The following is a 20,705-nucleotide window of genomic DNA, read 5'->3' as shown; positions in this document are numbered from 1 at the left end:
AGTTAGATACTTTCAAAAAAACTAAAAGGAGGTTTTATAGGCATCCTATCTCTCCCACCTCACACATACAGAGAAACAATAAAAACATTGGTAATGTTTTTACAGTATTGGTTTCATCAAATAGATTTCAGTAAGAATCCTGTTTTCAGAAAATCAGTTTGGTTTTCCATCACAGAAAATGAAGTGTATTAAAAACTGTATCTGGGACTTCCTGCTATGGCAGGTATTTGAATAACATAACAATCTAACACTGTTCAGTACGTAGCTTCCTGATAATGTCCACAGGCAGACTTGTAAGGAAACACTGCACTAATTTAATCTGAAAGTTGCAATGACATGGAAGTTTACTGCAAGACTCTAAACCTGGGAGATCATTGCTGTCATCTTTCCAGAATGCATATGCAAAATAACCTTCCTTGGAAAAAATGACTTGTGTCTCAGTTTTTGGAAACCTGTGTTTTAAACTTTTTACTCCTGTTTTTCACAGTTTTCAAACATCTGACTAAAAGTGAACTTGGTATGATACAGAACAGAATCATAGAATCGTTAGGGTTGGAAGGGACCTCAAGGATCATCTAGTTCCAACCCCCCTGTCATGGGCAGGGACACCTCACTCTAGGTCAGCTTGCCCAGAGCCACATCAAGCCTGGCCTTAAAAACCTCCAGGGACAGGGCTTCTACCACCTCCCTGGGCAACCTGTTCCAGCGTCTCCCCACCCTCATGGTGAAGAATTTCTTCCTAACATCCAATCTGAATCTACCCATTTCTATTTTTGTTCCATTCCCCCTAGTCCTATCATTACCTGACATCCTAAAAAGTCCCTCCCCAGCTTGCTTGCTTTCTTTAGATACTGGAAGGCCACAATAAGGTCTCCTTGGTACAAAGCACCTCCACATTATAAGGTGCTTTATTGCTTGCTGGGTCTGGGGGGAAGGGGTTTTGGGGGAATGTTTGTTTGGTTGAGTTTTGTTGGGGTTTTGTTTGTTTGTCTGGGGTTTTGGTGGGTTTAGGGTTTTTTGGTGTGTTTTGGGTATTTGGTTGGTTGGTTGGGTTTTTTGTTGTTGGTTTTTTGGGGTTTTTGGTTTGTTTTTTTGTTTTGTTTTTAAAGCAGTCATTCCTATAACTATACCCTAACTTAAGATTTTTTCACAAATCCTTGTAATAATTGCTGAGATGTTTGGCTATCTATGGTTTTGTTTTTAATAAAATCTGCAAGTTTCCACTCAGTTTCTCATAACAAACCATTTAGTGAAAATCAAATACACGTGTTTTGGTATCAGAAGACTAATTTGGAGTAGGCAGCAATATATAGCACAGCTATGTTTTTAACAAATTTGTTAGGTTTTGCCACTACATGCAGTTGCCTGTGTAATGGAGAACCATAGACACATGCAAGAATTAGATACAGGCATTAAGAATGACCCACACAAAGTTAGGAAATTTAAGAAAACTTGTGTACTCATGTTAGTTAATTTTAACTTATACAGCACACAGATGAGATGAATTGTTTTTTCTATTTCAGACTTGTCCCTCAAGTCTTTTTTACTTCAAAAGAATAAAATTAACCAGCTAACAGTATCTAACCAAAACCCACTGACTTCAGTGACTTTTTTAAACACTTGGAGTTTGTGGAGTTGTCAGTTTTCAAGCCTTCTGAGGAACTTTGATATTAGGGATTTCTTCAATTACTACATGAGTTAACACATTCAACTTACTAGGTTAAGTAAATGAGCCTGACATAACTTAGTGGATATTAAGGCCAAAATGTCATTTCAGTCCCTACACGACCCTCAACCTTCCACTGGCCATGCAAGAGATCACATTGTATCTCTTGTAAAAGCTTCTTTTTATAGAAAGAGAAGGCAGAAGCAAGCCAGACTAGGAAACTTTTAACTGAGGTCCCTACAGCTACCCTTCCCCTTGCTAGCTCTGACATTGTATTAGTTTGATTATCAAGCTGGAAAGTTCAAAAATAGTGAAACCTACAAAACAGTTTCAAAACAATGACCTCTACAAACTCCTAGTTGCTATTTTCTGAAATTTGTAAAGCATGCTCCTATATATTTTGACACATTAAATGAAAAGAAAAAGTGGCTTGAACATGACTTCCTTCTGATTTCTTTTTTATCAAGCCTTTTGATTAAAAAAAGCTCCGTGCATTGCTGTGTGCAAATTTATATACAAAAAACATTAATACTGCTAACATTATTCTCCTGCTTGCTGGTAAGGAGAATTAAATGTAGAACGCAAAATTGAATGTTAAGTGTTCATCTTTTCTTAGGATCCTGTCAGTCTCCTAAATTTGTTCACAAACCCAGTGTTCTGTGTGAAGATGCACACATCCCAATTCTACACCAGAATAAACTCACCTGCCTGATAGAGACTCATACAAGGCCAGCTACTCATGTCCATATTTAAAGAACTCGCAAGCAGATTTCCTGCACCATCCCTGCATGTGTTCCATGACGAAATCTCCCGAGAATGGAGGGAGAAGAGGGACAAACTCTTCTTGGTTACTTTGCATGTTTTGTCAGCCAGCCCAGCTAACTTACTTTCTGCGTGACAGAAATAAGTTCCAACTTTAGTAGTGCTTCAGAGTTCCGCAAAGGCAGAGAGAGCAAGAGCACAAATCTTCGTCTGTTTCTATAATACTGAACCACAGTCCAACCTGACCACAGTGAATGCTCTCTGCATTCACTTAACCTATATCATTCTTGACTGACATTTTGAAGTCCTGCAGCATCTCAATTCCAGGAATGGATGCACTACTCAAAGTTTCAAAAGAGAAACAGGATGAATTTTTTCAATGCTTAAGTTGAACTTCATGCATCGTCATATTGAAAAGCACATACAGTTGCATCCACTCTTCTGTTGCTGGAACACACAGAGGCTGTCAGAGTGAGAAGAGGTATTTTCTTATGTAGGGCAGCCACTACTATAGCAGAACAATTCTGTCTCCCAAACACTGGCTGACATTCGACAATTATGGTCTGCTTATTTACTGCTTTCCATGCAATCTAGGCTCAAGTAATCCTATGCTCTAGAATCTCTTTCGCTCCTTCAAACACACTCCGAAATAATTTTCTTCATTTCTTATACCTACCTATGTATGTACTGCATTATGCTATACATACCATAAGATATATTTATCAAAATGCAAGATGTCTTCATGATTTCTCAATATTTAGTATGCAGGACTGTGGACATGCAGGGAAATCACTGCATGTACAGTGTTTTGTTGATAATTTCTCATGCATATACTTTTACTCTGTAAAAAAAGGTGAAATATTTTGATCCTTCACTGAGGACTATGCTTTACAGAAAGTCTCCTAATATTGCAGGGTAAGGATCTGTATATTAGAAATGGTGCACAAAGTCCATGGAAATTATCTGCTTTATAGTAGTGGTCCTTGCTCATGGTTATCCACCTGTCCCTAGGCAGCCCACCAGGATAGTAAGATGAAGACATGCCCTTCTCTGTGGTTAGTCTGGCGCAAGAAAATTATATGGCTGAGACAGACTCCTTCAGCTCTACAGCTCTAAGTAGGCATTGGCAGCTGTGGTGACTAACAACAAAGCCTCTGTGAGGAGCTGAAGCCCAGGTGTTGGCATCTGCAGCAAGAACACAGCCACACATTCACTGTGAACTACCTTATGCTTACTAGACACCTACAGCTACTGAGAAGGAGCTGACATGCTAACTCATCATACCACCACGAAAACTTTTTTTTTCTAACAGGCAGACCTAAGAAAATCTGTTTTGTTTTTTCAACCCTCTAACAAATATGTAAAAGCCTGGTTTAGACTAGATTAAATACAGTATATATGCTCTGCTTTAGGACTTTTTCCACACATTCACTAAGTCAGGAAACTAAATAATTAAGAAATTTTAATGTCTTCTTAGTCATGCACTGAGTTTCAAGTTTATGTAACACTAAATACATCTACGTAAGTGTAGTGGTAGCAGTTACCTACACTGAAAACAGAATATGAACATCAAAATATGAACAACAATTTTAAAATACTTTTGGAATTCCAACCATCTAATAGACTACTCACATTGAAGTCAAAACACTTCTAAGAGAATGCTTTCCTCAACACATACAACACACAGCAAGAGATAGGACCGAGTGTCTCCTTTCAAACTTATTAAGCACATCTAGGTAAAACCAACAGGGAAAAAAAAATAACAAAAAATACATGACAAGAACAAAACCAAATCCGTAATTAATTACTTTGATGGAGTGAGACGTTCACTGGTAACTTGCAAAAGCACAAGAAACAGCTACCAGATCCTTCAAGATGAGAAGAAAATACATTTTCTAGGCAAAGTTCATTGTGAATCTAAATATAGCAAACCCGAGTTCTTCCTGCTAAAGCTCCTGTTCCTTGAAGCTCCATGTTTCTGCTCTAAATGAGGGTTTTGTGGAATGATGGCAAAAGCTCCAGGTATGTGTATGTTTTACTATGTTTCTTTGAGGAAAGAATACTGGAAGTCTGTGATAGCTGAGACAGCTGCCAGATCTCTGCCCACTGACAAGGGATTTTTAAGTTTTCTGCTATGTCAGATAAGCAAAATCATTGACTAAAATAGAAGTTACTTTAAAAATAATTTAGAAGTAAGCTTTAAAAATACTTTAAGGTAGTTTAAAAATATATATCATTCTAGTTCTCAGATGACACAAGTGAGGCTTACAGCATGAATTGATATGACCAAGATGGTTCAATAGGTCAGCTACAGAGCAAAGATCATAACCATATCATTTAACTCACAGCTTTACTTCCCCGATAACCCCACAGCCCTATGCAGCTGTCCATAATGTTCAACATTTGAGGAAAACCAAACCAAACCAAATCAAAATTTTAAAAAATGGGAAAAAAACCCCCAAACCTCTCACAAACAAAGACAAAGCTGGGGAAAGTTGTTTTGAAATTTTCTGAAGCGAAAGCAAATGTTTGACAGAACATTTCCGTATGGGAAATCACTTTACCATGTGAGGGAGCTGTAAGCAAAGCAAACCTATGAAAGCTTTTCAAATGTGCATAATGAGAAACTCCAGCCTGTTAAAACAAAATAATTTTCCTAAAACCTTTAGGAGACTTCTCATTTTTAGGGTATCTATTTACCTAAACTAGACAAAAAGTCCCGGTAAGTCCAAAGGTGCTGGGATACAGAAAGGATGGAAAGAGCTTGTCCCTTATCCAATCATTGTCCTCTACACTGCTCTTTTATTTAACCTTTTTTTAAATTTGGAAACTGACCACTTTTCTACCTGGTTTAATGCTATTTGGCAAATGCTGCTGAACAAATATTTGTGAAATTACCTGACTGTTCTGCTGCCTTCCTAGTTCAAGGGCAAGAAATCCAATTAAATGAATCATAGATTGCTGTTATTGTAGAGATGCAAGAACAAAAGTACCAATGATAGTATCACAATTTTGTGCAGTAGAAATTAAACATGCTAATTTCTCCTACAACTACACAAGGCGTTTTCATCCTGCTTAACTTCAGCAATGCAAGAGAACATTCACTTCAGTTCCAAGTGTGTATTGAAGGTTACAAGGTAGAGGTTGACTCTTATTTCCAATGAGACTCTGTAACATTGTGCTGGTATTTTCTTGCCAAATCATTAAAAACTCTTACACTGACTGCACATGTGTATACAAGAATAAGTGATGGTGATCAATAAAAAATTCCTAAGTCAGTTTGCTCCTAAGGAAAAAAAGATCAGGCTACCTCAGGTTTAAAATATGGTCATCCTGTAGTAACACCAAGTTGAATCAGAACTTTTTTAAATAGTAAAATGACTAAGGGGGAGCAAATAAACTAACCAACCCGCCCAGCCAGAGACAATTGCTGCTAACTGCAAAGTCAGCACCTGGGAAAAAAAACGTTTTGGGTAAACGCCTTGTCTCTGCTACATGCCTTATCTGGTTCAAAGCCACAGATAACTAGCTCCCACTGACAAACCAAGAGAAACTCAGAATGCATACAAGTATGTGCTGATGAACGTCTTGGAAGAGTAGAGAAGGCTGAACATCAGTCCTCTTTTCCCATATCCTCAGCCAGAGATTTTTTTTCTCCAAGGAACTCTATGTAATCAGAAGAAAATCCAGACCACAGCCAAAATAAATATCAGAACTCATCAAGTACTTCTAACAGTGCAATAGATTTTTTGCCAAAGAAGTGATTAATACTATAGCAGAGACAGTGCATAGTACAGTTCTGGGAACACCAGATTTTTTGCTCTGGGCAACCTAAATTCCATATAAACAATGAAAGTACTTAAATGCTACTTTAAACTCAGAGCCTAAGAGCACATCAAGAGTTCTCACAGCCAGCATCCAAACCACAAAAGACATTCCTTTATCCTATCTACAGTGGGAGAGACAATATCAAAGATGTCACAAAAAAAATCATTTTGGGGGGCTTTTATTTAATCTTGGCAAAAATTCTCTCAGCAGGATATCCTTCTGTCTGTAAAATGTTCTGAACTACACAGAAAATCACCTTTGAAGAATAGCCACAAAAGCTAAGTTACCACAGTAATAGCTGAGAAAATATAACAGTACTATTGCCAGATGTCTGTGACCACTGATGCCTCTCTGAACAAGAGAGTCACCTCAGTCACAGATCCAGAAGCAGTGGAGTACCTGAGCTCAGGATTACTGATATCATTCCCCCAAAATCTCTACTTCACCTATAGAACATTATCACTGTAGTGCCAGAGATAAAATGCATCTTTCCTTCTCTGCATGTAACAGAAGAGAGCCACAGTAAGCAAGGAAAGGAAAATTAGGTATGAATACTACATAAAACACTGTTTCAAGAAATTTTCCAGGACAACATCTGGTGGAAGACTTCGTGCATAATGGAAGATTGTCTAATAAAACCATACCTTTGTTCTGCATCTTTATTTATCAGTGACTGCTTGAACTGCAGTGCTATTAAATAATCTGGATCTACACTGTGCTTCTCACTGGAAACATTCTCTCACAGCTTTCTTCCCAGGAGAGACAGGAATTTTGCAGGGGAGAGAGGGCAAGGTACATTGCATTTATGTGTAGCCTTTTTTACAAGGCATATTTTTAATCCTGATTTGGAGTTAATTCTCCTAGAAGCGACTTCCTCAAAAAATAATTATATATATATAAAAAAATCAATACACTGCATAATGAAGCTATCAAGCTCCAGGGATCGACCCCAAAGTAGAGTCATCAGCACATTTTTCTAATAAGATCAAACAAACATGCATGGATTGAATAAGATAAGCTGTCGCCCTTAGCAGACTCCTTACCCACTGGCTTCATTTGACCTCTGTACATAAGCTGGAGCTCAGGAAAAGATGCACCAAACAACCTCTTTAAATTGTCTCATGGCGAAAAGCTGTGAAAATTGTTTATTAATTGAACAGCTACAGCTGTTTTGAGTTCTAGGAGGTCCAGCTGATGTTATAGTGGACAGACATATCCCAGCAAATGTTACCTTGATAACAGTTTCTTTTAATAATTTAGTTTAGAACTAAACTTATTCTCACTGGAAGATATTGTAGCTTTTCTTCTATCTTGTCTACCTTACCTATGTAAATTTTTCTACTGAACTGACTGGTTATCCAAGTTAGACAAACAACTTAAACCTTAACAATGTTAAAAGTAATGCATTATTCCACTGATGTGACATCCTTATTTCTACTGGTACAGCTGACCTTTTTAATAAAAAACTTCTAAGGAGTCAAAAAAAAGGACAAAATTTAGTGTTAACAAGTTACAGATGGCAAGCATCAAGTGAAGGTATTAGTTTTGCCCACTATAGGATAATGATGCAGAATCAAAATACATTGTAATGCATTGTTATTCAATGCATAAATGCATAAATCATTCAGTGAGAATTGTCATTAACAGTATCATTTGAAATGATGTATAAATAACATCTGCTTCTATTTGCTTTAAAATTTGGACCATTTCACATAAACAGTTAACACAATTTCTCTCATCTACAGCCAGATGATTTTTGAGTGTTAAACAACTTTATTCAAAATTACACTTTCAAGTTTGGGCACAAATTTCCCATGGAGCTCTCTTTTCAGATTTTTATAACAAAGCTGGCAGAGTATGTTTTCTCTCAGCCACTTCCCCACTACTTGCCAGTATAAGGTTCTAGCTGGAGCATCCAGCAGGGCAAAAGTCAGGCTTTGATCACACAGGGTACATTTTCTAAACATGAACCAGCCACAAGTGACAAGGACATATAAAAAAAAAAAGATTGCTGAATGACATTCAAGTAGAAGATTCAGATGTGAATTAATGCTGCTTAGCTATAGCAGGGAACACAAATTGTGACAAATGCACTAATTAAGCTGACCTGATAAGAGTGAAGCTTACCAAGGATTTCAGACTTTTTGGGCACATGATTTTTCATAAATGACACAATTATTTTTATGATTATATGTTAAAAGTCTCTTGCAAAAGTCTCTTGCAAAGATTACATATTCTCATCTGCACAAAATGACTAAGTTTATTAGAAATACATTTGACTTTATCCCAACGTGCCTCTGTCACAAACAGCAATGCTTAACCTGAAACAAGTAGAAAATGCTAATACCATTCCTGTAATATCTCTACCTTAGTTCCCAATCAAAACTTTGCTGTGTGAAATTTTCTTTGCACTTAGTGAAACGATCACTTCATTTCCCAACATTCAAGTTTTTCCAACAGTAACAGATTTTAAAACATAATTATTATTGTTATTTATTACTATTTCAAAGATGGGATGAAGAATAGTTTTACTATTTTCTCACAGCAAGAGGATACCATAAACATTCTTCCACACTCAAGAAATATACCGGCCATGACCAGTATGACTTAAGCACCTTAGTGTCATCATTTATTAACTAATTCAACAGAGTCTAGTCTCCTAAATTGTTCATCTGGATGGACACAAATTATGATATTCATACTTCCAGTCACTTAGGACAGCAAAACAGTTGAGTAATTTCAGCAAGGCTCTGACATCTTCCTAGAGGAGATGGTTTCTTCAACACACAGTAACTGCTTGCCTTACACAGGCACTTACTTCAGTTCATGAAGTGCTCTGTCTCCTCTTCCCCTTTGGACTGTATCCAACATTCAGACTGCTCCCTCTACTCAATGTCTGTGCAGGAAGAGCATTCATAGTGCTGTCCTCCAAACACTTGGAAATCGTAATTCAAAATCTACAATACACTGAGGTTAGCTTATACAATGCAATGCTTTCATAAGTAAAAACTTGGGAATTCTTTTGCATTTATTTTAAGGCTGCAAGGCTCTATTGCTCTTGTCTTTCCTCCACAGGCAAATTCATTAACCTACTTTTTTCAAAAAGAAAGGTTACGCTATCATGCACAACATGGCTCCAAGAACCAGTATCTGAAGAAATCAAGGTTTTGAGCATTCTATTCTAACTGTAAAAGAGTGACAATACTTTCCCTGTTCACTTATAAAAATGATGACATTACCTCTCACGTTCCTGCTTAGTATTAGTGCTTTCCTTCACTATTTTCTATCTTCCTCTTTTTAAAACCTACTGAAGTGAATAACTTGTTGTGAGCTGTAGATTTGAAACTGGCTTTTAAGTGACAGATCTCATCTGACATTCTTGCACATCCGCTTATTTTTCAGTCCCCATACTGTTAATATCATCTGGCAAATGCACTGATTTAAAACCTAGACAGCTTCAACCTAAACAAAGCATTCCTCAGTTGGATCACATATCCTTCTTTCATGGGATCATAGAATTGTTCAGAAAGACCTTTAAAATCTAGATCTAAATCTCTACCGGTACATCTTAAAGCTATTTCTTATAGTACTACTCCTTTTTTACTTGGCAAAAGTGATTAACACCTACCTTGCTCCAACCTCCTTTCAGGTCGTAAACAGCAGTAAAGTCTCTCCTGAGCCTCCTTTTCTTCAGACTAACGCCAGCTCCCTCAGCTGCTCCTCTGAGCAGACTTGGCCTCTAGACCCTTCACTAGCTTAGGTGTCCTTCAGTAATCTGCATCAGCACAGAACTCCAACCAATCAGACTGGCTTGCAGATGGGAGCCTAAATCATCAAGTGAAAACGTACTTAAGCATAACTATTCAAAGTTCTATTTGTTGATTCAATATATTAGAAACAAAATCTGAATTTTGGAAAAGAACAAGGAATTCATACCCTTGAACAGATTTCTTTAACGAAGTATCTTTAAAGATTATTTTTATTTGTATAGAGCTAGCAAAAACTTCAATTCTTGCATGCTACAGGCAAAAATGTTCAGGCTGCAATGTTTTTTCATGGTAAATGGTGCTGCTAAATTAATACAAAAATGGAACATGTAAGTAATAAAAACATGTTCTATGAACTTTGTCGAGTTGTTGGTAATTCGTCAGATGAACGCAGATTTTATACTGCTTTAAAGTTCAGTTTCTAAGTTAAGCCTCAGCTGAATATTATTTCTATTTGTCATTCCACACTTACATTAGATAGTGCTCTACCATTCTTTTACAGGTTTGCCACTGAAAACTGGTATGACTTTTTCCTTTAAAGAAATCCTTTGTATGCAGAAGAGCGCACGTTCCTGACCCCTCCACAGAGAAAGTGTATGATATAATCAAAGGGTTAATAATAAGGTTATTACTAGTGCCTGCTAGAATTCCTTCTGCTAAAACATGAATATATAAATAAAAAGTATTCAACATCTAAGAATTTGAGAGTCTTCATCAAGATATCTGATGTACCAGTTGAAATAAGATGTGAAACTGGTTTGTATGTATTTAATTAAGAAACACAATATAACATAGAAAACATGAATGTTCTGATTCTTTTCTATATTTGTATGTTTATCTGAAGACATCAATGCTGCATGGACAGCAATACAATAAACATCTAAAAAAAAAATCCCCTAATACTTCCATCACAGATACCCATCATCCAATTCTCAAGGTCAACCTCTTCTGCAAGTAAGAATTATGGGTACCTATGAAGCAGTACAGCCCAGGTGTATTGATTTGTCTGAAAGCAGCTGACGCTTGTCTGACATAAAAACCAGCCACAGATGCCAGAATGTCTGGAGTCAGTTTCATGACGCCAGCACTTGACCGATACGACTATAACCTGCATGTTGGACACGGGCCTGAGAAACTAGGTGGAGATTAACCTGCAATCACCCCCATAAAAACGGATGGGCCAGTCCACGCAGTAACTGTAGTCCAAAATGCCACTCACTAATGCCACGGGTACAGCAACTACTTTTTTTCCCTCCAAATCCTTCATGAAAACCTTCTCAGGTCAGTTCTTGCTACCCATCCCATCTTAACATAAGTTTGATCCACTGCTGTATGCCTTAGGGGCGAAATGTGCCTCCTCAGATTCTTGGCACACCCCAGGCAAATAGAAGCAAGCAGGGACCTACCTACCAACGCCCCCCAATCCTCAGGGAGCTGTATACCGCTGCACCCGTCGCCCTTTGGCCCCCGAAGCCAGACGGGGCTGGCATGGCGCTAACGGGCAAACCGGAGCTGGGGAGAAGCAGGGCGGTTTGTGTCCCTTGGCGTTCGAGGCCGTGCGGGAACCCCGGCGCCCGCCGTGGGGAGCCAATTGATGGCGCTACAGAGGGGTCCCCGCACCGCTCGCTCCCGCCGCACCCCCCCGGACCTAACCCCCAGCGCCAGCGCTTGGGAAGCGTCTCCCGGGTATCAGCTGACAGGCAAAAGTGAGGAGAGGGGAGCTGCGCACCTCCCCCCAGCCAAACACACAGCATCACCACCACGCCTGTGCCCACCTCGTACCCTAGCAGCGGGACCGGGGCCGTTACCTCCGCAGTGGGCCTCAACGTGGCACCGCCCTTCCGCTTCCTGCTCCGCGCCGGGCGAGAGCGCGGGCCGCACTGTGCCGGAGGGTAGCTGTGCCCTGCTTCCATCTCGCAGCTGCTTGTGAGCCCCGGCGCTAGCGGAGCGTACTGGTGCGGACACTCGCCTCCGACCGTGGGCAGATCCGTTTGTTCCCTCGGGGGCGGGAGCTGACCCCTAGCTGAGAGGCCACGTCTCCCTGTCAGGCAGCCATGGGCGTGGAGAAATGGTGGGGTGCATTCACTGTGAGATCGCCTGGGGCCACTGGAGGGCTGAAAATACCCAGGAGAGAATAGCAGCCGCGGAAATAACGTGCCTCAGGAGTGAAATCATAGCTTCCACTACGGCTGCCGCCAGGTTTTGGCCATACCGTTTCTTGCACCTGAGATGGCCATGGGACGAAAAGGGTGCCGGGATGCTGCTCTGGGGGTTCCTGTCCTGGGCACGACCTCCCATCAGTGCTGGGCTGCACGGTGATGGTAGCACCGCCAAGCTGATGGGGTAGGAGCAGGCTACAGGCCTTGTGAGCAGGGCCTTGTGAGTGCTCTGGGAAGGCTGGGAAAGTTGTTTGGCGCCCTTCAACCCTAAGATGAATGAAAAAGATTATATTAAATGTGTTTTAAAAACATACTAATGTGATTTTTAGACATATTAATGTGATTTTAAAATACAACCTCAGTCATTAACATTGGTCCTTGAGCAAACAGCTCAGAAAAGACAGTGCGACACCCCAAATGAGTATTATACCCATGGCTAACAACAGAAATAAAACCCTGTAAAATTAATTTTAATCATTGCATTGCATTACTTTTCATGTACCCAACTAGTCTTTTGGATAACAAATGGAGCTACGGGCATATGTAGGACTAAACAAAATAAATATTATGAAACTTCATGAGGTAACAACTTGTGAATATAATGAAGTGTGCTGGACATGCCAGATTCTGCAGTAAACACCTAGAAGTTGAAAGCAAAAGTATTTGTCATTGCCTTTATTTATTGCAGTGCTTTCCTTTTTCATACATGTTTTACAGAAGGTATTTGTATAGTTTTGTAGAAGATTGATAGTTCTGGAACTATGGTTTTACAGCAAATGTACCAGTGTATAGTGCAGTTTATTCTCAATTAGAGTAAAAAGTTTGTATATTTTAATATTTTGGGGTTTATTCACTAATGAGATCTATATAGCCCTCTGCTGACAGTAAACTGATCTTACCTACTTGAACTTGCCAACTGTGTTTCCACATAAATATCATGTATAGCAGGCACACCTTCTTTTCCCTATTTTTACATAATAAACATCACAAAGGAAAAAAAGCTTTGCATTGCTGTATGGGATATGAAATATAATGTAAATGATTGTTGTGGTTTGGGGCCAGACAGATCCTCTCTTGCCCTGAAAGGGACAAAAGAATGAGACTCACACAAACAGATTGGAGAGTGATGGAAAGTTTAAATGGAAAAGCAATTGGTGAAGCTACAGAAGACTACAAAGCATAGTGGCAAAGAGTATCCCAAAGCGTACAGAACCCCTCACAGAATTCCCAAAGCTTCCCAATCCTTCCATTCTCCCCACCTGAGGGTAAACCCAAACCCCCCAGGGCTCTTTCTTCCCCTTCCCACTGCTAGGCAAGTCTCAGGCTGGCCAGGTCTGAGACTGCCCCCCCCTCCATTCTCCTCCTGGCATTAGGCCTAGACAGGCCTAAGAGGCCTTGAGGATACTCCCCCGGCATTACCCAATAAGAGAGGACATCTCCCATGGGATCAGAGAGGGAAGGAAGAGGAAGAGAATGACTTTGCAGATGGCCTTATAGGGCGCAGGATTTATGGGTAGAAATACGCCGTTTCCTGTGTCCACCCCTACTGGGTGAGCACCCAGGACACCAGAGGTGTATCTCATGCAGCAGTGGCAGGGGGCACCCAGCCCAAACTGCCACAATGATTTATTAAATTATTGTAATAAAGGAGGGATCAGTGTTTGTTGTTGAGGTGTATCACACCTTTGCTTGCTAGTGCTGCAGTGGTTGCATTATATTTTGATAACTGAAGAATCTTAAATGACTGTTAATTCTGTTTAATATTTAACCCACAATGTATTTATGCCAAATTCACGATTTCATTAGTCATTGAATGCTTGTTGCCAACGGTTAGCTCTGGCTAGCTGCAGGCCACTGTTGAGGTTAGGCTTTCTTTTTGCTTCATCTTTACGACTCACACAACAACAAAGTTGCGGACAAAATGTCCCAAAGAGTCTGTAATTTTATGAAATGAGATGAATTTGAAACAGATGTCATGACTTTCCGGAACTGACACAACAAAGTAGTAGCAGAACACAAACACAGTTAAGTCTTCCAGGTCCAAATCTAGCATGTAATCCAATGGCTTACTTTACATATTTTTAAGTGGGTTTTGTACTGTATGTATGACATGAGCTCAGCAGCAGCTATCATAGCAATATTCAAGAATTTGCAGTTTAGTCTTAGTTTGGCACTCCCAGGATAAGGCTCTTGAATATTAGTTTTCTTTAACCTTTTTCTGTCTGTACAGTTGTGAGCACGCTACATGTAGGCTTCCTTGTATCCTTAGCTGAAAGTGCCTTGCCTAATGCACACATGCAGAGCTGCCTTGGCAGGAAGGCACAAGAAAGAGGATGACTGGCATCTGGTGATAAGCCTTCTTTTAAACAGGGAACAGAAGTGAGGAGGCCCCTCCTGGAGATGAGTTCCTCACTCAAAGGAGTGTTCAGGAGTCTCCGTTAAACCATCTTTGATCTAATGTATAAGAGATCATTGTTCCAGTTTCACATTTACAAAACAGAGACAATGATGCTTTCTCAATTACCCTTGAAGTAAAGCAAAAAAAAAAAATTTTTTTTAAAATCCATTATATTTACACATGTGTATATATGTGTAATGATAGATAGATATATCTCTGTATTTGCTTGGTTTTCCAGCATAAAATTGTGCTCCTCTAACAGTTGACAACTTCCTTGAGACTTCAGTTATTGGCTGTAATAAGTATCTGTTTCTCTAAAAACAGGGGCTCCTATTTAATGACAGTAAGATATTCTGCTAGGTGATAAAGCATTACATTTCCACAGAACTAGTTGGAAAAATGTTGGTCATCTTCAGGTTCTTGTGCAAAATAGTTTCAGGTAAGCTTCCCTAAAAAAGGTGGGGTTTGTTTGTTTGTTCGTTTTCCCTAAAATAATGGTCCTATTGAAAGAAAAACAAAAGCACAACAAAATGGTTGGGTATTATTTGTGTCTTTGTGAAATTTAATTTTTTTTTTAATTATGTAACATCATAATGTCATAATAGACTGCTGTTTTATTGTGTAATTTACTGCTTTATCATATAGTCCCACAGTGGGGAAATAATTTTGGACATGCTATAAAAATTTAACATTTCTGAGTTTACATTTTCTGCATGTGATCTACATAAAAGACTGTGTTAGCCTAGGAACACATATGAAGAGTTCTGGCTTGCCATCTAGCAGAAAGTGGTGTGCAAAATTGCCACAATATTTTCTTTGTTTATTTATTAACTTATACCTGTAGCTATGAAAGAGATCACAGTCACTGTAAAGGGAATCAGTGATATGCAGTTTCTTTTACTAAAATAAAAACTCTACTTTTTTAACCAGTTTTGAAGATGTTGCCTGTTGACAGTACATTAGTAGTGACATATTGCAGAGATGTACTCCCAGTCACAAAATATTTATAATGTAGTTATTTGAAACAAAGTATCTGTGAGTTCTCTTAAACTCTTCTTTCTTCAATTTGTTTTTCAAAGTATAAGCTTTAGTATCACCTTTTTGTTGTCCATTCTTGGAATTGTAACAACAGTTCCTAAAGAATAGCTCAAGCGAAATGTGTTGTGGCAGGAAGGACTGATGGATAGGCATTTCCTCTAAAATCCCTGGGTACAGGCACTGGAACTATGGTTTGAACTTTCTGAAACCTAGTGCACAGGTAATGGCAGCAGCTGTTCCTTACAGAGTGGAATCAAGGAAATTGTATCCTCCCTGAAAACCTGAAACAAAACTGGTAAGTGGTCATTTGCTAGAAATGATCCTAGGGAGGGAGGCAAAGTCTGTATCAGCTCTCCATAACAACAGCATAAATCAAAGTGTCTAGTGAAATCAGATGAGTAAAAGATTTGCATAGGCATGGCTGAGAACAGAATGCATCTCTGCATCTTTAGCAAAAAGCTTGAATGACAAAGGTGTAATAATTAAAAAATTTTCTTGCTTTCTGACTGAAATTAAAAAAATAGAATTACAAATATCATTATTAAAAATATCATTAATCCTATAGAAAAGCATAATCTTTTTTATTTATGTCTCATACAGCTTATTTGTTTCATAGGTTTGTAACGCAGTGAATTGCTCAAGGGATATTTTGATATTAAGTCTCCATGATAATATGACTGTAAAGATTACATGAAAGGTGGCAACAGTTCAGAAACTCTTTATTAACATGGCTGAATAAAATGGATTTATTCAGAATTATGAACATTTTTTGGCACTGAATTTAAAACATGATTTTTATTGTGTTTCCTGCCCAGGAAGAATTAGATCACATTATCTGTGAAAAACTAGAAAACCAAGAGTGATTAATCATGGCACTGACTGACTAAGCAGAAGAACCCTGAGATGGTCTAATGGTTGGGAAAGGATGTTCACAGAGTAGCATAGCAGCAGCAACACGCAGAGCATCAGGTACTGCAAATAACAAAGTAGTGAAGCTGGAAATGTGGGAGGCTACTAGGAAAATAGCCTGCAGTGATTTGGTAAACCTGTTTCCAACAGCTCAAAATCCTATGAGAATTATGAGTGGCAAATATGTTCATCCCTCAATCTGTCACTGGCAGGAAATTCCACATCTTTGCAATTGTAATCTGTCTCCCAAATCCAACAGATACTAGCCAGCCTGATGTTAGTTACTCAAATACTAATTTGTTGTGCTAGCTCTGGCTTTATTTCCATACACAAAGTTCTTGAAATAGTAACTAGATGTTAAAGAGAGCCTCCAAACTGTAATGACCACCAATAAGTCCCTCAACTCTCCTCCTGAGGTAACCAGCAAGGAAATAAACTACAAAGTGGTCCAACTACAAAGTGTACTCCAAGTCCATCCTGCAGACAGCAATGTCAGCACAGCAAATACTGAAAAATGTATGGGATCTGGGTCTGAACTTGGGGCATTTACATACTTGGTATGGGGTTTTGGGTGGATTTTTGTCTTTTTGAGTGCAAATGAGCATTTCAAAGGATGTACTGACTATATAGATACAAAGAAATCGATTCATTCCTATTCCATTTGCAGTCACCCACAATTAATTTCCCATCTCATTTTCTTGTACAGTCACTCAGTATCACAAGATTGTTTTCAGCCAGCTTTCAATTTGACTGCCTAGAACCATGGAGGCAAACTTTGTCACACTGCTATTCACACTTTGACTCATGTTTTCAGCAGTGCCTGTAGTTGGGCCATTCTACAAGTGCTCCCTTGCCTCTAGAAAAAGGTGACTATTTTAACATTCTAGGAGTTTCAAAGAAGGCAAAAACAATTAGGGCTACCATATGTTTACATCCCGGGCAGGAAGGTGATGCTAGTGAGTAATTCACTGTAAGTGAATATTTGGCTTTCTTGAGTACTGGATCTGCTGCAGCTCTTTTGAAATCTGCTGTGAACGTCAGTTTAGAATAAAATTAGTGCTTGAAGGAAGCATAGATCTTTTGGGGTGTTTTTGAAATAGATTCTGATAACTTTATGTCATGTATTTCTCATAGTTTTTTTGTCATTGTTTTCTACCATTTTACAATGTTGGCAACTTCTGGGGTCTTTACAGTATTATCTAATTGTAAATAGAGTTACGTGTTCAGGTGAGAAGAGAGCACTACATGAAAGTGTTGCATACTAACCTATCAACTATAGCAAGAAAAACTGTAATACTGCAGTGAGTTAAAACAAAGAGATTATGAGTGTAACAAAATGCAATCAAAACTGCTACCAGTCTGAAATCAAGGGCCAAATTTGAATTGCCTGCTTTACCTGCGTAAGCTGAATTTTCTGACTGCACCCCAGAGGTGTCCAGTTCTGCAAACTGAGCTTCCAAGTAAAGCACGAATGTTCTCTGGTACATCCAGCAGAAAACAGGGCAGTGAGCTCCGAAAGTGGATTCAAAGTGCCTGAATGATCACCTAAGTTTGCTATTGTCTGTGTCCAGAACAACAGCAGGAAATTAAACATTCTACCTCCTCCTCTGTGCTACAAAAAAATTGGGGCTGCTGCATGCAAACTGCCTCCTAGAAGTGGTTCCCGGAGCATTTTGACACCCAAACTCTGGGCATCATTTGAGGGAATGCTTGGACTTGGGCCCTGACAATGCATTTCTATGGAGCTATTCAGTGGTCTTGCACACCATTCAACTTATTGGAAAAGTACCATCTTTGCATGGAAGTAAAAAAAAAGTATATGAAGAAAAAAGAATGAAGTGCTATTTTAAGGCAAGTCTAGGGAAATTCTGTTTCCTGTAACTCAGACCTTATTTGTATTGGCATCAAATACACCAATTGTTTATAATTTATTTATCACTCTTAATAATATTTAACTTTGAAATATATGCTTTTCATGTTAAAATTAATTAATAAAATACTTTAATCCAAGGGCTTAAAAGGATAATTTTAAAAATTATTCCTCAAGTCTTTCTAAGAATATTCTTCTTAGGGGTGTATTTGAATACAAATTGGTATAATGCATTACAGAAATATTAAGAAAATGAGAGATTTTCAGATATGGTATTAGGGAACATTCTAAAATGTCTTTCTTATCCATGCTTTCACACTGAACCACTGAAGCCTATACTCCAAATGAAAAATTAATCGGAAGGTAGAAGGTCAAAAAGACTGAATGTCGATATTTGTTGAAATCAAACTGTAAAGTCAGGTATTTGAAAGGTTAATGATTATCAAAATCAGAAATTTCATTAGAATTTCATTAAAATGTCATAAAAATCTTTTGCTGTGGTGAGCTTTTATGTAACAGTAGATATATGACCAAATAAACTATTACCCACTCTTTCATGTTATTTATCTTTTCATTGTTATATTGTCATGAATTTCGATACCTCCAGTACATGCTCTTTCCTAAAAAATAGAGCAATTATGAAGTAAATGTGAGTGGCAATCAGTAACTGAAAGCATCTCTCCACTGTCTTCATCTTTATGATCCTTAAAAATTGCAGTGGGGAATCATTGTTTAATAACATCTAAAAAAATATCATCTAATAGCTGGAAAATGTTTAAAGTTCCTTTCAGTTGCAGGTTACAAGATAATCATCTTGTGGGAGCATGCCTTAGCATTTCCATACATTCAAGGCTGACAAAATGAAGTGTCTCCTTTAATTCTTTTGGCAGTTGAAGAAAAGCGATTGAAACCTTTTGTTAGACAATCTTCAACATTAAGTGATCAAATCTGTCGAGTAGGTTTTGAAGGATGTAGCACAGATTTGCATAACATTTGCATAATTGGCTAGAAGTCCTTTGTTTTTTCCATTACCATGTAGGCAGAGTACTGTCTCCAAAGTTTATTATGAGATTTTTGAGTTGCAAATGTTATCAAAGTGCAAACCATTTGATTATAGCATACTTGTAACATTTTCAAATACTCCCAGTGCAGTTTCCTTGCTGTCTAAAATAATCAAGCAGATAATGTATTTCACATTTCACAGTAATAGAAAACTGTCAGGAGCATTTTGAGGTGTTAATGGCTGTGGGCATAATATGCTCTGTAACTGTTTTCTTCTGAAGGGGAGACATGAAACTTTTGCCCTGAACAATTGCATCTTTTGAATGAATATTATAAACAATATCAATTAATTTGCTGATGTGCTGGTGTGATTTATACAAATATCTATACGTAAGGGATTTGTTTTGTTGCTTCTGAAGAAGCTATCTTTGAATGTATCCAAGATAAATATTTTTGGGTTTGCTTTTCAGATATTACTATGCTAGGAATATTTTTTCTGATCTGCTGTGATGCAAGCTATCTTGCATCTGACCATCCACTGCAAATAAACAAGAAATGACATCTAGAAAAAGCCTTATGGCAGCTATTGCAGTCTGTACTCATCTGTGCAAATAATTTTCTTACTTGTTCCATGTAATGCAAAATCTTTTCTTTTTATCTTGTCATTTGGTCGGAATGCTATTATTAAAATTATTCTCATAATCAGGATTCATGGTGGGCTCTGATTCAATCTAGGAATATCAGCATGTCTGGCTCCGTATCAGATCATGTTCATTGTGTTTACTCCTATTTTTTGTGTGTATTGAGCAAATAATCTTTAGATATTATGCCTTCCATAGGCAGTATTCATCTTTCCATGCCGAATAACTGCACATCCAAGAAATGCCTGGTTGCAGCTTGTAGGTAGATTTGGTTTGCTCCACATACATATTTCAAATTTATCATTTACATTGTAATGCCCAAGACTGTAATGATTCTTAAGACTTCTTAGGCTCTAGGGGCACTGTGTATGTGTAATTGTTGCCATGTGAAGCTAGACACAGAGTTTTATTTCAATAAAATTGAGCTTTCGTTTTCTTGGTCTTCAATAAGGGTAGTCCAACTTCAGAGAGTCAAAAGAGGAGGAGTCCAGAAAAATACTTGTTTCACTTCACTGCCTCACTGCAACTAGGTTCTCCAGGGATCCTGAGATCAGAATCAGCATGCAGTCCACTGCTGAGGGAACTTGCCCCTCACTTTGAGAGTCACAGGGTCTTTGTTCTGATATTAAAGAGAGTTTGGTTTTCTCAAGTCCTTACTCTGGAAT

The sequence above is a fragment of the Indicator indicator genome, chromosome 1 (genome assembly GCF_027791375.1).
Source record: "Indicator indicator isolate 239-I01 chromosome 1, UM_Iind_1.1, whole genome shotgun sequence".
In the NCBI taxonomy this organism is placed as follows: Eukaryota; Metazoa; Chordata; class Aves; order Piciformes; family Indicatoridae; genus Indicator; species Indicator indicator.
Note: the sequence above shows the minus strand (reverse complement) of the source record.